The following is a 14779-nucleotide window of genomic DNA, read 5'->3' as shown; positions in this document are numbered from 1 at the left end:
GGTGGGCAGCTCAAAACTTTACCTGCAAGCGGTGGGGGAGGTCCCACCCCTGATTTAATATGCACTATTTTCCTCCTTTATTCAGTGCAAAATAAATATAAACACGACCTGAGGAAGGGGGAAAATCCTAAGAACAGGTGAAATGCACGGAAGCCTTAAAATCAGGGTAGTACACATAGGATGATATGTAAAAACTGGGACCCAGACATGCAGGTGTGAAGGTGTTAAGCAATGATTTCTCTTTGTGACAAAATGTATCGCTATGAGGAGCCTGTAAGGAAATTAGTCTAAATCATTAATAACCATTACATTCTTGCAAATCTCCTATAAAACACCCAAAATAAATACACTCTATCTTATAAATAAAAATGCTTTAACATTAAGGCAGGAGATACAATACCCTTTTCTAAAAAAAATTTTTAAAACCTATGCAAAACATTATAATCTTACCTTTATATGGCTTTCTGCTTTCTCTCTTTTAAAACATTTATTAAGCAGAAAGACCTCAGTGACATGTAAATTTCATTTTCTATGCCTGGCAGATTAAAATACATCAACTTCAGACATCATTCAGCAAAGAAATAATTTGAATAGTTCATTTTATTAGAAAAAAGATTTATGTCAGCATTTGACTGTGACATGAGAGGAACTAGGGGCACCCGTACAATGTTAAAAACAGATTTTCCATAAAAAGTAGCTGCACTAAAAAAAATAATGTGATTCATCATTGAACAGGTTAACTGCTAATGTTGTGAACAACACCTCAGTTATTCTCAGTTCACTCTCAGTACCTGCCCCAGTTGATTTACTCAGGGCTTCATATTCCTATTTCTTTATGTCCTTGGTCACCTACAACAGCTATGTACAAGGGACAGTGCAACCTATGAGGCAGCCTGGTCACAAGCCAAGAAGACCCTCTTGGATCAAGCAACTTACTGGGGGAGTGGCAATTTTCTATCATTCATTCATTTATGATTAGTTTATTGTGTTATCATGCTATAACACTCTTTCACCTAAGTGGAACTCTGCTAGTATATTTTTTTATTTTAAAAAATGCAGGGTGGGGGAGCATTTTACTACTAATAAAATATTGTTTGACAACAACAACATACCACCAGAGGGATAAACTAGTGCTCTTTGCAAAAGCTGTTTAGAACTGTGTGCTGAAAGGTTCATCACACTTTTTAAAATACAGGAGCAGTTTACTCAGCAGGCCAGAGTGTCTCAATTGTAGCATCCCTGCTGTGTCTGACGTACCCAAACCTTTTAACAGTCCCCGAAGACACGCCAACAACATCAACAGTAACACATATCCATTTGGGTGGCATATCTAAATCATCTTTCCCCGATCCCTAGCTTATGCCATGACAACCATCCATATCAAATCAGCCTGCATTTTCCCACACTCATATAACCTTTGGTTATCAGCTTGTGGTAACATGCAGGCAGGCTTTTTGGGTGGGGGTGCCTGTAGTGTGGAATGCCCTCCTTGCTAAAATACAAGAGCCCCATCGGTACTGGCACTCTGTTGGCTCTTGACGGTACACCTATTTAGGCAAGCATTCCTCTGAACTTGCTCTTTTAACTGTTTTAGTTACTACGGTTTTTAACAAGCTTGCTTTTTATAAATAGTAATAGTAGGAGTAGTAGGGACAAGATATTGCCCATAGATTATAATTTTTCTAGAAAACCATCCTCAGACTTTAAATGCCTTTTAAAAAATACAAATACAGTGGTGCCCCGCAAGACAAATGCCTCGCAAGACGGAAAACTCGCTAGACGAAAGAGTTTTCCGTTTTGGAGGTGCTTCGCAAAACGAATCTCCTATGGGCTTGCTTCACAAGACGACAATGTCTTGCGAGTTCCTGCGGGGTTTTTTCCCCTTCCCCCCCTTTTTCCAAGCTGCTAAGCCGCTTATCTGCTAAGCCGCTAAGCCGCTAAAAGCCGCTAATAGTGCTAATCCGCTAATCCGTCAATGGGCTTGCTTCGCAAGACGAAAAAACCGCTAGACGAAGAGACTCACAGAACGGATTCTTTTTGTCTTGCGAGGCACCACTGTAAACAGGTTCAGCTGGGATAGCTCAGTTGCTAGAACACGAGACTCTTAATCTCGGGATTATAGGTTTGAGCCCCATGTTGGGCAAAAGATTCCTGCATTCCAGGGCTTAGACTAGAGCAGTGTTTCCCAACCAGAGGCCCTGGGGCACCCCAGGATATTCCAAGGGGGTCACAGTTGAAAAATGCGCAAATAGGGAGCCATAGCATGAGACCATAGCTGTCAACTTTACCCGTTTTCTTGCGAGGAATCCTATTCGGAATAAGGGAATTTCCCTTTAAAAAAGGGGAACGTTGACAGTTATGCATGGGACTAGGGGGCCACAGAGGGAAGTGAGAAGTGAAAGGGGGGGAAATCATCATTTTTTTTTATTTAAATCCTATCGACTTGGCCAATCACAAGTGGGTAAGGGGGCAGCCCACCAGGACCTAGCGCTCCTTTTTGCCCCATGCATTTTCTTGGAGCAGTCCTGGTTTGTCTCTGGCAGGAGACAGTAAACGCTGAAGCTCCTGTTTTGACCAGTGGAGCCCGTGATCCAGAACCCCCAGGTCAGGTAAGTGCAGTGGTGGGGTGGCAGTGGGTAGGGCTGGGTGAGCCAGAGCTGCTTGTTGCTGCCTGAGTCTGACTCTGCAAGGCGCAGGGTGCAATCCACCCCAGCGCCTAGTGGATTAGGGCCTAGTGGATGTTGCCAAGGGGTGCAGAGCCTGTCAGCAGCAGCAGCCTGGCTCTGCAAAGCGGGATGAAACCCACCCCATTGCGTAGCCGAGTGGGGTCATCTGGTGCTGCTTTCATCTAAGTGTCTACTCAGAAGAAAGCTGCACTGTCTTTTTAAAGTGGGCTTTACTCCCAGGTAAAGGTGTGTGGGACTATAGTGTTTTATCTAGGCAGCCAGGGCTCCTCGAGATGACAATATCTTTTTGCACCAGGACAGTGAGGACCACTTGCTTTTTAAAAATTCTCCCATATATACAGAACTCCCTGCTCACCTTTTGGACTGTACCTGTAGGTTTCCCCCTCTGTGTCAAATAACTGGGGTTAAATAAGCACTGTTTACTTTTAATATTGCATGGACGTTTGATCTCCCTCAAAAGGTTCTAGACACTCCTTCCTTGGAGGTTTCTAAGCAGAGGTTGGGTGGCCGTCTGTCATGGATGTTTTAGCTGAGTTTCCTACATTGCAGGGGGTTGCACTAGAAAGATGACTCTTGGGGGTCCCTCCCAGCTCTATGATTCTATGTTTTTCTGCTTCAGCAATATTTCATTATGTTCCTATCATTTTATGTAATTGTGTTCTGTATAAATTATAAAAAATATAAATAAAGCATGTTTTATTTACAAGCAAAACATTTAAATAGCTACCTTTCTACCAGTACAACGGGGGGGGCATGCGCATAGTCAGGATTTTTGTTAGGGGAGCAGGCTTTTGTTAGGGGGTGCAGATGCTTTTTTGCTTATTTGGGGGGCAGCTGCTCCCCTTGGCTATGCCCATGGGGGGCCACAGGAAGCATACGAGGTCGGAAGGGGCCCACAGTCAGAAAAAGTTTGGGAAACACTGGACTAGAGGACACAAAAACCTGCAAGAAGATTTCAACATGAGAACTGTCCCTCCTCTTTCGTGTTCTAATGCAAAGTCCGTATTTGTCTGAAACCATCTCCTTGAATTCAAAAGCTAGATACGAACTAAGCGCTTATCCACACCTACCTTTCACCTTTCTAGGCATGATCCACAATTTAAAGCTCTGTGTCTTGCTCTCTCTGTCTCCAGTGCTTTACCTGTGAAAACCAACTCTTTAAAGCTCAGTTGGAGGAAACACCAATTCACGGAAAATGCGAATTGACATTTGCTCTGATTCAGCTTTAAAGAACAGGTTTATGCAGGGAAAACTCAAGGCAAAAAACAACACTTGGACACAGATTGTGGACCTCTGCCTGGACAAAGAGTAAGTGTGAATACAGTGGTACCTCGCAAGACGAACGCCTCGCAAGACGGAAAACCCGCTAGACGAAAGGGTTTTCCGTTTTGGAGGCGCTTCGCAAGACGAATTTCCCTATGGGCTTGCTTCGCAAGACGACAGCCCATAGGGAAATATCCGGGACAGCGGGGAAGCGCAGCGCGTCTTCCCCACTGTCCTCGGACCTCCTCCGAAGCCGGGCGGTGGGGCGGGAACACCTTCTGAAGGCGGGCGGGGGGCGAAAGTCTTTGTCCCCCCTGCCTGCCTTCCCAGGGGCTTTTAAATCGCCCCGGACAGCGGAGAAGTCCTCCGCTGTCCCGGGGCGATTTTAAAATGCCGCCCGCCAGCATTTTAAGATCGCCCGGACAGCGGAGAAGTCCTCCGCTGTCCCGGGTTTTTTTTAAATGCTGGGGGTGGGAAGAAAAGCCCTTGTCCCCGTCCCCCCAGCCTTCAGAAGAGGTCCGGGGACAGACTGTCCCTGGACCTGGTCTGAAGGCGATTTCCCTAGGAATGCATTAATTGATTTTCAATGCATTCCTATGGGAAACCGTGCATCGCAAGACGAAAAACTGGCAAGACGAAGAGACTTGCGGAACGAATTAATTTCGTCTTGCGAGGCACCACTGTAAGCCCTTAGAGATTCCTGGTAGCTGCTTCTTAGGCACAGACTACTCTCTGAAGAACTAGGCAAACCCAAAATCTATGCATGTCAATAGCTGGGGCTAAGCTGATATGTAGGAAGAGTTTAGGAATTTGGTTTTGGTAGCCCTCCTGAACTTTGGGAATAGGCTCAACTAGACAACAATCCAGTAGTGATGGCCCCAGGCACAGTTCAGATTCCACCGATGGACTCACCCCAGTTAAACAAAAGATTGGATCCACTAGCCTAGGTCTTATGCACAAAACCTCCACAGCCTAGGAAACATGCAGTGGTATTTGCCCTGCCCTCCTGATTAAGTACCATTCATTTATTAAAGGCTGTAGAGTCAGAGAGCCTAAAAGAAAGGAGAAATCTTGGGGAGATCTGAGGGTAAAATGGCATATTTTTATAAGTAGAAAGATTATTTGACTTTAGAGCTGTAATAATGATAATTTCTGTGACCAAAAGTGCCCCCTTATGATTAATCAATTATGCAAACCATCACCATTTCAAAGCTAGTAAAGACTTATTTAATGACATTTTTCATGCATCTCGTGTCTTTAATATATTATTATCCCCCTTTATCCTGACAGAGTCATCCGCCGCAGAGCACCCGGCTCTCTTCTGCAGCTGGTGGAATCATTCGCTCACATTGGGAAACAATTGTTTATTTAGAATAGATTTTTCAAAACTGATTGCTTTAGAAAAGCAGCTGACTGTCGCTGGGCAGTTGGATTCTTCCTCTCCACCCTGGCATACATTTCCAGAGAAATGCCTTACAAGACGGTGGTTTCTGTATGAACAGTTGCCTAGGCTTGATGTAAGAAAATCAGCTTCCTTTTCTTTTTCTTCACCTGCTTTACTGCCCCAGGAATGATCTCAACTTAGCTTGGAGTTGAGTATATACATAGGAAAAGAAGTCATTTCATCCTTTCTCATTTCACTTCTGGGTATCTTTTGGGCAGAGGACAGAAACAATCTCAAGCCAAAGATATTCTCTTCTGAGCTGCATTGTGCACTTTGCAAATTGAGCAAAAAAGAGGGTCAGGCTCGTTTTTAGGGAGACGTTAAGGGCAGGCTGCTGTCCTGGCCAACGCTGCATCGCATGCGAGACGGAATAACGTTTTAGAGAACAAAGCCTATTTCACTTTAAAAAATGAAAGAATTGGCAACGGTTCCCTTTTGCTAAAAATAATGACATGGAATTTTGGTGATTTTCATGTTCAGGCACTTCACAGGTAATAGAAGGGAGCTGCACTCAAGACAGAAAGCTGGCAGGAAGAGGCGCCATAACTCCTTTGTACACCTCTCCTTATTTTCACAGAAAACCTTCCTTGCTTTCCCTTTCGTCCAACAGTGCTGAACAAAACAAGTTCCAGACAAAAAAAAGGTCTCTACACTATTCAAGAACTAGCTTGGAGGGACCTCTGTTTAAACTATAGATTGTCAGTTGTGAGTACAGATCATAGTGAGCTTTTTTAAAATTTTGATTCCTCTGTTCAGTTTGTCAATAAGGACCCCATATTTTATACAGAGGGGTATATTAAAAAGCAAGTGAGAACATACGTCTTTTAGGAAGCAAGCCTATGCTTACATCGGAGTAAATCCCATTGAACTCATGAATACGGTTTAACTTTTAGCCACACTTAGCTTCTACTATGCCAAGTTGTGCTAAAAAGTCCTTCCCAGTCTTGCCTTCACATGCCAAGAACAACAGACACCAACTTTGTATTTGTTGTTAACCGTTTATTAAAATTTTCCCAAATTCTTTTGGATTATAGTTTCTCTTTCAGATTCCTCTCCTTGGTTTTCCTCTCACTCCCACAGGGCACTTAAGAGCTCACTACAATTATAATTCAGTCAACATATTCCAGTCACATAATAAGGAAAGGGAAATAAATAAATGAAGAGACAAATGTAAAATGTGGAATATTTATAAATAAAAGTAACTCACATCAGCCCCAGCTAGTATGGTCAGAGATTATGGGAGTTTTACTGTACAACACTGAGAGTTCAATGAAGTCCCAATTCACAATCTCACGAAACTTTTTCAGTTTAACGAACAGGATCTTTACATGGGCTGCCAGTCACAGAAGGTCATCCATCCATTCAGTGATTTCCAATGATGGAAGAATTATTATTTTAACTGCTAGCATGGAACCATCTCTTCTGCACTTCAGTCAGCCTCTACTTATTAGGTATAGCTATTACAACATACACAATTTCTTCTCTGCAGGGATTCATTGCGGTTCAAATTAATTCTGGTTTGCACCTCCCTCCCAAACAGTGTTATAACTGGGCATCTCCCAAATACATGCACTAAGTCTTCCTGTGGCTGCTTGCAGCATTTTGATCAGCTGTGGGGACCCTTTGACCCTGCCCGGTTGTTGCTGGACTACAACTCCCATCATCCCAATCCATTGACCTTGCTTGCTGGGGCTCATGGGAGTTGTGGTTCAACATCTGGAGGACCACAGGTTCCGCACACCTGATTTAGATGCAAAGCAGATGCTCTACCACTGAAGCTATGGCCTTTTCTGTAAGGAGGGAAATTAGGAATACAGGAAGATGCCTTATACCAGGTCAGAGAATAGGTTGAACTAACCAAGTTCTACCTGCTCTGATTGGGAGTGGATCTCTAGGCAGGGCTTTCCCCAGCCTTACCTGGTGATCCCTGAGATTGAACCTGGAACAGGTTCCTGCTTCTGGGACGTGGTTTTGCTGCCTCTCCTGTGCTTGGCTAGAAAAGTGCTTCCAGCTGAGTATGGCTGAGGAGACAGCCTTGGGCCGGAGACAGTAGGGAGGAAGAGACAGAGAAGCCAAGATCTTGGTGATAGAGTCCAAAGGATTTTGGCAGCTGCTTTATTCATACAGCAAACAACATGAATTGGGTCACTGTGGTCCCTTTCAGCAACGGATTCTTCTTACTCTCCCCCTTCTTTTTATCTGTTAGAAGGCAGATTATTTCTACAATAAATGGTAGGCCTCCTAGAAAACAGGGGAGGGGCAGAAAAATTCCACTGGAAGGTCTTTTTAAACAAACATGATGTTGGAGCATATGTCATGTCACTGTAGACCCAAAAACCATTCCCACATATGCTTATATCATGAAATGGAATCCTCATTTGGCTCCTGTGTTTAAAATATATACATTGGATCTGTGACTTTTCCATCGTTAGCCACATTGCTGGGTAAAAATTCAAATGCCCAAAGAATAAAGTTGCAATGCGTGAATTCTGCCCAGGATAAAACAGGGTTTTTTAAGCCAAATAATATTTTGAGATGACTGACTCAAGATCCCCATCTAGTGGCTGCATGAAACTTAACAGTCACCATTCCAATGTAACCTTTTTTTTCTTTAAAGTATTTAGCTTTGGGCTCATCAACCCTTCCCTTCATCCTGTGTTTTCTTTTGTTTGTCCCATGATTTCCAGGCATGGGTCTGAGAGGTTCTTATTTTGTCCCAATGCTTTCCCTGGGAAAACCCACTGCTTCCCTAAGGAAAGCAGGGGGAGAAAAGAAACATGGAGCAAACAAAATTCTGAATGAGCCCTTTGTTTTCATTTGTCAAACGTGGGGTTTCACCCAACTGATCATGAAATCTCTTCTGGGTTTTGGTGCATAATGACTTCTGATCACTGGCAAAATAAAATCTCAGGACTATTTTTGTTATTATTTCTTTCCAAATAACTGGTTCATGGCATTTTATAGTACACCATTGATTTGATGCAGAGTTAGGGAACCTGCAGTCTTGGAGCAAAACATAGAACAAAAAACTTCTGTTGAAGTATAGTTGGTGTGTTATTAGGCATGATTTCTCCTAAGGATACATATATCGTAGAAAAGATGGCTATACAGTGGTACCTCGGGTTAAGTACTTAATTCGTTCCGGAGGTCTGTTCTTAACCTGAAACTGTTCTTAACCGGAAGCACCACTTTAGCTAATGGGGCCTCCCACTGCTGCCGTGCCATCGGAGCACGATTTCTGTTCTCATCCTGAAGCAAAGTTCTTAACTGCAGAAGATCCCAATTTCAATCCCCAGCATTTCCAGGTAGTGCTTGGAAAGACTCCTGCCTGAAACCGTCTACAGCTGCTGTCGGTCAGTGTGGACAGCAATGAGGTAGATGGACCAATGGTCTGGTTTGATATAAGGCAGCTTCCTGTATTCCTATCCCTGACTTTCTGCATAATAATACATCCCACGTTAACCGAATCATTACTAGCAAAAAGGGTATCCAATCTCCCTCAAGAAATGCAGCGGAAAGGATGCCCTAACTAATTTGTGCTCCCACAATACCCTTAAGGTGAGAGAGAGTGATTGGCGTAAGGATTTGAATGAGGATTTGAACCCAGGGCTCCCCATCCCTAATCTACCACTCCAGCCACTACATCAATAGTGGCCACGCCACCTGTTCATCAAGATAACACAGGGCCAGCTCTGCTAGTAGACAGAGTGAGCTGATTTCCTCAGGCAGCAGCAGCCCACTCCAGTTGTTTTTCCTGAACCCCCCAATCATTTCCCTTTGTTGGAGGCAGAGCTGCAGATGCTGAACAGCCCATCCTGAAGCCCTAAATTAGCCCAGCACCAAATCTTGAGGAATTCCCCTTTTCACATCTCTCCAGTCAGAGAGCATCGAGCATCCTCTCTCACAGTGGCCAACCAGATGTCTGTTGGAAGCTGAGCTGAACAGCAGCTCCAAGATACCCAGAAACTGGTACATACCATCATGGTGGATACCTTATGCCCCCGTTTTAGATGAAAAAGAGTCATAGAATCATAGAGTTGGAAGAGACCACAAGGGCCATCGAGTCCAACCCCCTGCCAAGCAGGAAACACCATCAGAGCACTCCTGACGTATGGTTGTCAAGCCTCTGCTTAAAGACCTCCAAAGTAGGAGACTCCACCACACTCCTTGGCAGCAAATTCCACTGTTGAACAGCTCTTACTGTCAGGAAGTTCTTCCTAATGTTTAGGTGGAATCTTCTTTCTTGTAGTTTGGATCCATTGCTCCGTGTCCGCTTCTCGGGAGCAGCAGATAACAACCTTTCTCCCTCCTCTATGTGACATCCTTTTATATATTTGAACATGGCTATCATATCACCCCTTAACCTCCTCTTCTCCAGGCTAAACATGCCCAGCTCCCTTAGCCGTTCCTCATAAGGCATCGTTTCCAGGCCTTTGACCATTTTGGTTGCCCTCCTCTGGACACGTTCCAGTTTGTCAGTGTCCTTCTTGAACTGTGGTGCCCAGAACTGGACACAGTACTCCAGGTGATGTCCAAGAGGACATAGCTATCACACCATTGCCAGCTGTGTAGAAAAGGAGCTTTCGGCAGGTGTGTTTGTATGCTGTCCCCTCTATTTCAGCTTCCCACCACACAGTTTGAAACCAGTCCTCCTGCGCGTGCCTTAGAGATGTTAAGAGATGGTGCCTGTGTCCATTTAGTGAGTTCGTGGCTTGGGTAAGAGATTTGAAACAACGAATTGTTCATGAAACAAACTAAACAAACAAAAACTTTGCTAAACATTGACAACTAAGCTCCACTTAAAAATACAAATTTGAAAAATGAAACGCAGAATACCAAACTTTTGCTGTATACATCCAGGTATGTACAGTCAATTGTCATGGTCTTCACTGACCAAGACAAATTAAGGTTTCCTATTTACAGAAATATTGTAAAATTAATGAATGTTAGAAGAATGTTGGAATGAAGAGATATGGCTTCAGTAGAAAGGAATTAAGTACAAATAGATTAATAGAGTATTAATGGAAAAATAAGGTTAAAATGTGTTAAGATAATTATAGGACAGAAAACAGGGGAAGATGGAAAGGAATTGCTGAAATAATTAATAGAAGTGGAATACAAAAAGGGAGGCGTGAGGAGGTCGTGGAAATATGTGAAAGAAAGACAAGATATTGAAATTTCTTTTTCCTTTTTCTCTCTTTTTTCTTTTTTTGATGTGTTTTTAAATTGTTTTTGTTTTGTCTTGTTAGTTTTTAGTGTTATGTATTGTAATGTAATGTATTGTTTTTTCTTTGCTCTTTTTTGTAAGTGTTTAAATTGTTGCAATAAATATTATTTTTAAAAAAGACAAATTAAGGTTTCCTCATCTTCCTGTCCTGGAGAATGAGACATCGCTCACCATATGTGAGCAAAAAGGTGTCAAGCGACACTGATAGAGCCATGAGATAGACAGACGGGTGCAGGCAGAAGCTGCAGACCCATTCCAGACTCATTCCAGTCTTTTTCTTCTACCTACATTTCTTGCTGTCTCCTTCCTTCCTCCTCCCTGCCACCTTTGTCCCTCTTCCCACTGTGGCAGCCGAGACTGCGATGTTGCTGCTCCATACTTTCTCCTTCTCACCATGATCTCCATTTTCTTTTTAAACAGTGGGGTGAACATTGTCTGGGCATACCTGACACACCCTGTGCGTATGCCTATGTGTAGGATATTTTCTCCCACATTGGTAGGGTTTGCTTCTCAGCGAAAATTCTCTACCCATCTTTTTTTTAATCACACGCACAAAATGTAGTGGAAACAGTTTTCTGTTTTGTTTTTAAAGCTTGCATCATCTTACACAACAACAGATGCTGCCAGTTTTAATATATTTAAGCAGCATATGCACCCATTAGAAATAGAAGTCTTCACTCTTTTAGGGCTTGCATTGTGCATTTATATATGCTGCGCCCTGCAGGGCCCCGTGCTCAAGAGTTATTCCCATTACAGTTAATGGGACTGTTTGAGGAAAGTGGTTTGAGCATTGCCCACCAAGTTACTAAAAATTAGGTCTCATAGTTCCTAGACCAGGAACTATCTTCCCATTAGTTCGGTGGGCATACATTTTGTAGAACTATGCAGTGCTGTTTGATAAGATAGCAGGAAAGAAGCTATTTTCTGATTTACAGATAGAATATCTCCCTTCACAGTTTTCATGGCAGTTTTAAAAGTTCTAAACACATTTGGTTTCCCATTTGCACTTACTCTGATGGCAGAGACCAGATAAAAACATGTCAAATATTATCACACTAGCAAAGGTTCTTCATTATTTGAGATATAGACCTGGGCCCATTTTTATCAGATCTCAATTCTTCAGGTAAACCATGAGTCACAAAGTGAAGCATTATGCTATAATGGCTACATTAACAGAGGACCTGGAGATAAAATTCCGGTCATTTTGACTGTGCACCCACTATCATTAGGAAGCTTTCATCTTAGGAGGTGATTTGTTGGCGAAGATTAAGGCTTCAGCTGGGTAAATTGTCTGGTCTTATAAATAAATCAGTTTTTTGACTATCCCCTTTTACTTCTTTTTCCATCTAACTTGGGAACAAAAGTTTTCTCATGAACCTCACATGGAGATGGAATGATGGTTGATGAAATGAACTGGTAGGATGGGTCATTAAAATATGCTTGAAATATTATTCTACACACATGGTTTGTATGATCACAAATGGCACCTTTACGTAGTTCAGTTTTTTTACATGATGTAATCTCATTCTTACTGGATATTCTTTTTATACACACACACACACGACACAGCTGAAATAAAAATGCAGCAGTAGGACATAAATGAATCGATAAAGGAAATAAATAGCCACTCATAACAGATTAGATCAGTAGAAAGGTAAATAAACAAATTGTTAAAGGAATAAAGAACATATAACAAAATAAACAATTAGAAGAAAAGAGAGCAAGAAGAGTTGTTGGGCATTCAGATAAAATTAAATGTAATTACCATATCTAAAAGCAGGGAAAACTTGAATCTCGCAACAACTCTGTGAAGTAGGTTGGGCTAAGAGATAGTGACTGGCCCATGGCCACCCTGTGAAGTTCATGGCTGAGTGGGGATTCGAACCTTGCTCTCCCAGGAGTTGCCAGAAGGAGGTGTGCAAGGTGCCATCCAACTGTCTTAGGGACCCCACTCCAGATTTGTGTAAGGTTTACCCTTTGCCTTTTATTCTCCCAAAGATAAGGAGAGATAAGGCAGCAGAGGTTTAAGAGCAATTTCCCTTCTCCTAGATGAGCTACTTTCCCATCTGCCCCTCACTTTCCTCTACAGCATGTGCAGAAACCACCTTCTTGACCATTGGACCCACAATTGGTCTCATCCAATCAATCCACTGGAACCTGTCTTCACATGCAAAGTTACCCTGTCTCTAAATATCCTATTCAAGATGGGTGCAATTCTGCCATCATTATGGGTGGCATAGTCCTGGAGATGGTTGTGGAGCTCAGTTAAGGGTCATCATCAGGCCCTGGATTACATCCTAATTACCTGCCAACTATTGTGGAAAATTAACCTCAAGAGGCACTCAGAGCAGGGCTTTCTGCTGTTTGGCTGTCAATAAGTTCTATAACATCTGAAGTCTCCCACATTCCAATCTTTTCCAAAAACAGTTCCAGCTTGCTTTTAGATAGGCAAGGAATAAAGGAAAACACCTAGTGAAAATGGGCTGTAATCAGTAGGTGCTACCACTAGCATGTGGCCACCATGAAGGCATGTTGCTTTGTAGATGATAAGGGATGTGGTGAAACATTACAGCCTATAAACATAAGCTGCTTCAGCTCAAACTTCTTCTGTAAAATGACCATGCAAATCCATTCGATAGCAATCTGAGCATTTCCATACCAATTTGGCAGGCTCAGTTTGCTTTGCTGCAGCTGTTCCAGGAAGGCTCAAGTTACCATCCCCATTAATGGGGGTTCCATATTTTTCCATTGCTAGTGTTCACATGGCGTCATTTTGATGCTACCTTTCAGATGGTGAAGGCGATAGTGGACTGCGTGGTGGGGCACCATTGCTCACCTGACCTCCCAGCAGCTGACTCACTGCTGCTTACCAGGAAGGAGGGGCACCGGGGAGATCAGTGCGGTGCAAATCCACCAGCGGAACCAGCCTGATGCTCCTGCCAGAGCATTTGCACTGTGTCACACCTTCCCAGTAGACAACAGCAAGTTGGCTATCAGGAGATCAGGTGAGCTTCACCATGCCTAGATCTAACTAAACACTCCTTTCAGAATAATACAGAATCAAGTTGAATCTCTGCAGAAAGGATATGCAATAACTATTTTTTCTTTTTGCATACACAGGTGGTTATTTTTATTTTTATTTAGAAAATCCCAGCTTTTCAGAGATATAATGCATGCTCAAATTAAACAGTCTACAAAGGCAGCTTCTACTAACTCTTCCTTTCCTTCTATTTTCTTGGCTGGAGTCTGGAGAAATCCTTATTGTTTGCCCTTGGAATGCAATGCTTCTCTTCTCCCTTTCCAGGTTGCCTCAAGGATCTTCTTGCTATCTCTCATTTCCACTGAAGTCACAAGCACCATGCTGTTGGAAGTAGCACCTTTTGGGTTGGTTCCAGGTGAGTATCTTACAGCAATCAAGCAGTACAGGAAGCATCTTTGTTCTCTGGCAAGTCTAGAATAGAAAAATGTATTTTTAATAAATAAATAAAAAAGAAATCCACTAGATCTTTCCCATTCAGCTGAAGTTAAAACTTCTTGTGCACAGAATTGCCTTTGGGTTGTTTTCAAGCATTTTCATTCAAGAGACACACCATCGGAAAAAAGTGGTGTTTAAATCCATTTTATGTGCAGAAGGGGAACATATTAATCTTAGTTCCAGCATGAGGGTCTCACGTTCTCCTGAAGCCTTCGAATAATAATGTAAACAATGTGGTTAAAATCCTATACCTACTTATGTGGTAGTATGTCCTACTGGACTCAATGGGACTTACTTCTGAGTAGATATGCATGGGATTGCACTGTTAAGAGCAGGCATAGGCAAACTCCGGCCCGCCAGATGTTTCGGAACTACAATTCCCATCATCCCTAGCTAACAGGACCAGTGGTCAGGGATGATGGGAATTGTAGTCTCAAAACATCTGGGGGCCGGAGTTTGCCTATGCCTGGTTAAGAGGCTGTAACTTAACTACATTTCGGTTTTTGAAAGGGCAGTCAGGTGAAAAAGAGAGGCCAAGGCTTCTGTGCCTTTAATAGTGATGTAGCAGAGGCAATTTCAGCAGGAATGGCTTAACTACATCTGCTGAAATCCCCTCTTCTGCAGAGTTATGAATGATGCAAGAGTCCTGTTCTCATTTGCCCTTTGGTTCCTCTAGTTGCTGT

The 14779-nt window shown here is 42.8% G+C and overlaps 1 long non-coding RNA gene across 1 annotated transcript in view; it reads left to right on the top strand.

Moving 5' to 3' along the window:
- LOC309539649 overlaps positions 1-6422 on the top strand; it is a 47901-nt gene extending 41479 nt beyond the window's left edge. Inside the window, exon 2 of the long non-coding RNA XR_014222910.1 lies at positions 5241-6422. This is a non-coding gene — a long non-coding RNA (uncharacterized lncRNA). The remainder of the gene's footprint in view (positions 1-5240) is intronic.
- The last annotated feature ends 8357 nt before the right edge of the window (positions 6423-14779 follow it).

This window comes from Podarcis vaucheri, assembly GCF_965113315.1.
Source record: "Podarcis vaucheri genome assembly, chromosome: 8".
NCBI lineage: Eukaryota > Metazoa > Chordata > Lepidosauria > Squamata > Lacertidae > Podarcis > Podarcis vaucheri.
The sequence above is the reverse complement of the archived record's forward strand: the minus strand, read 5'-3'. Positions and strand labels throughout refer to the sequence as shown.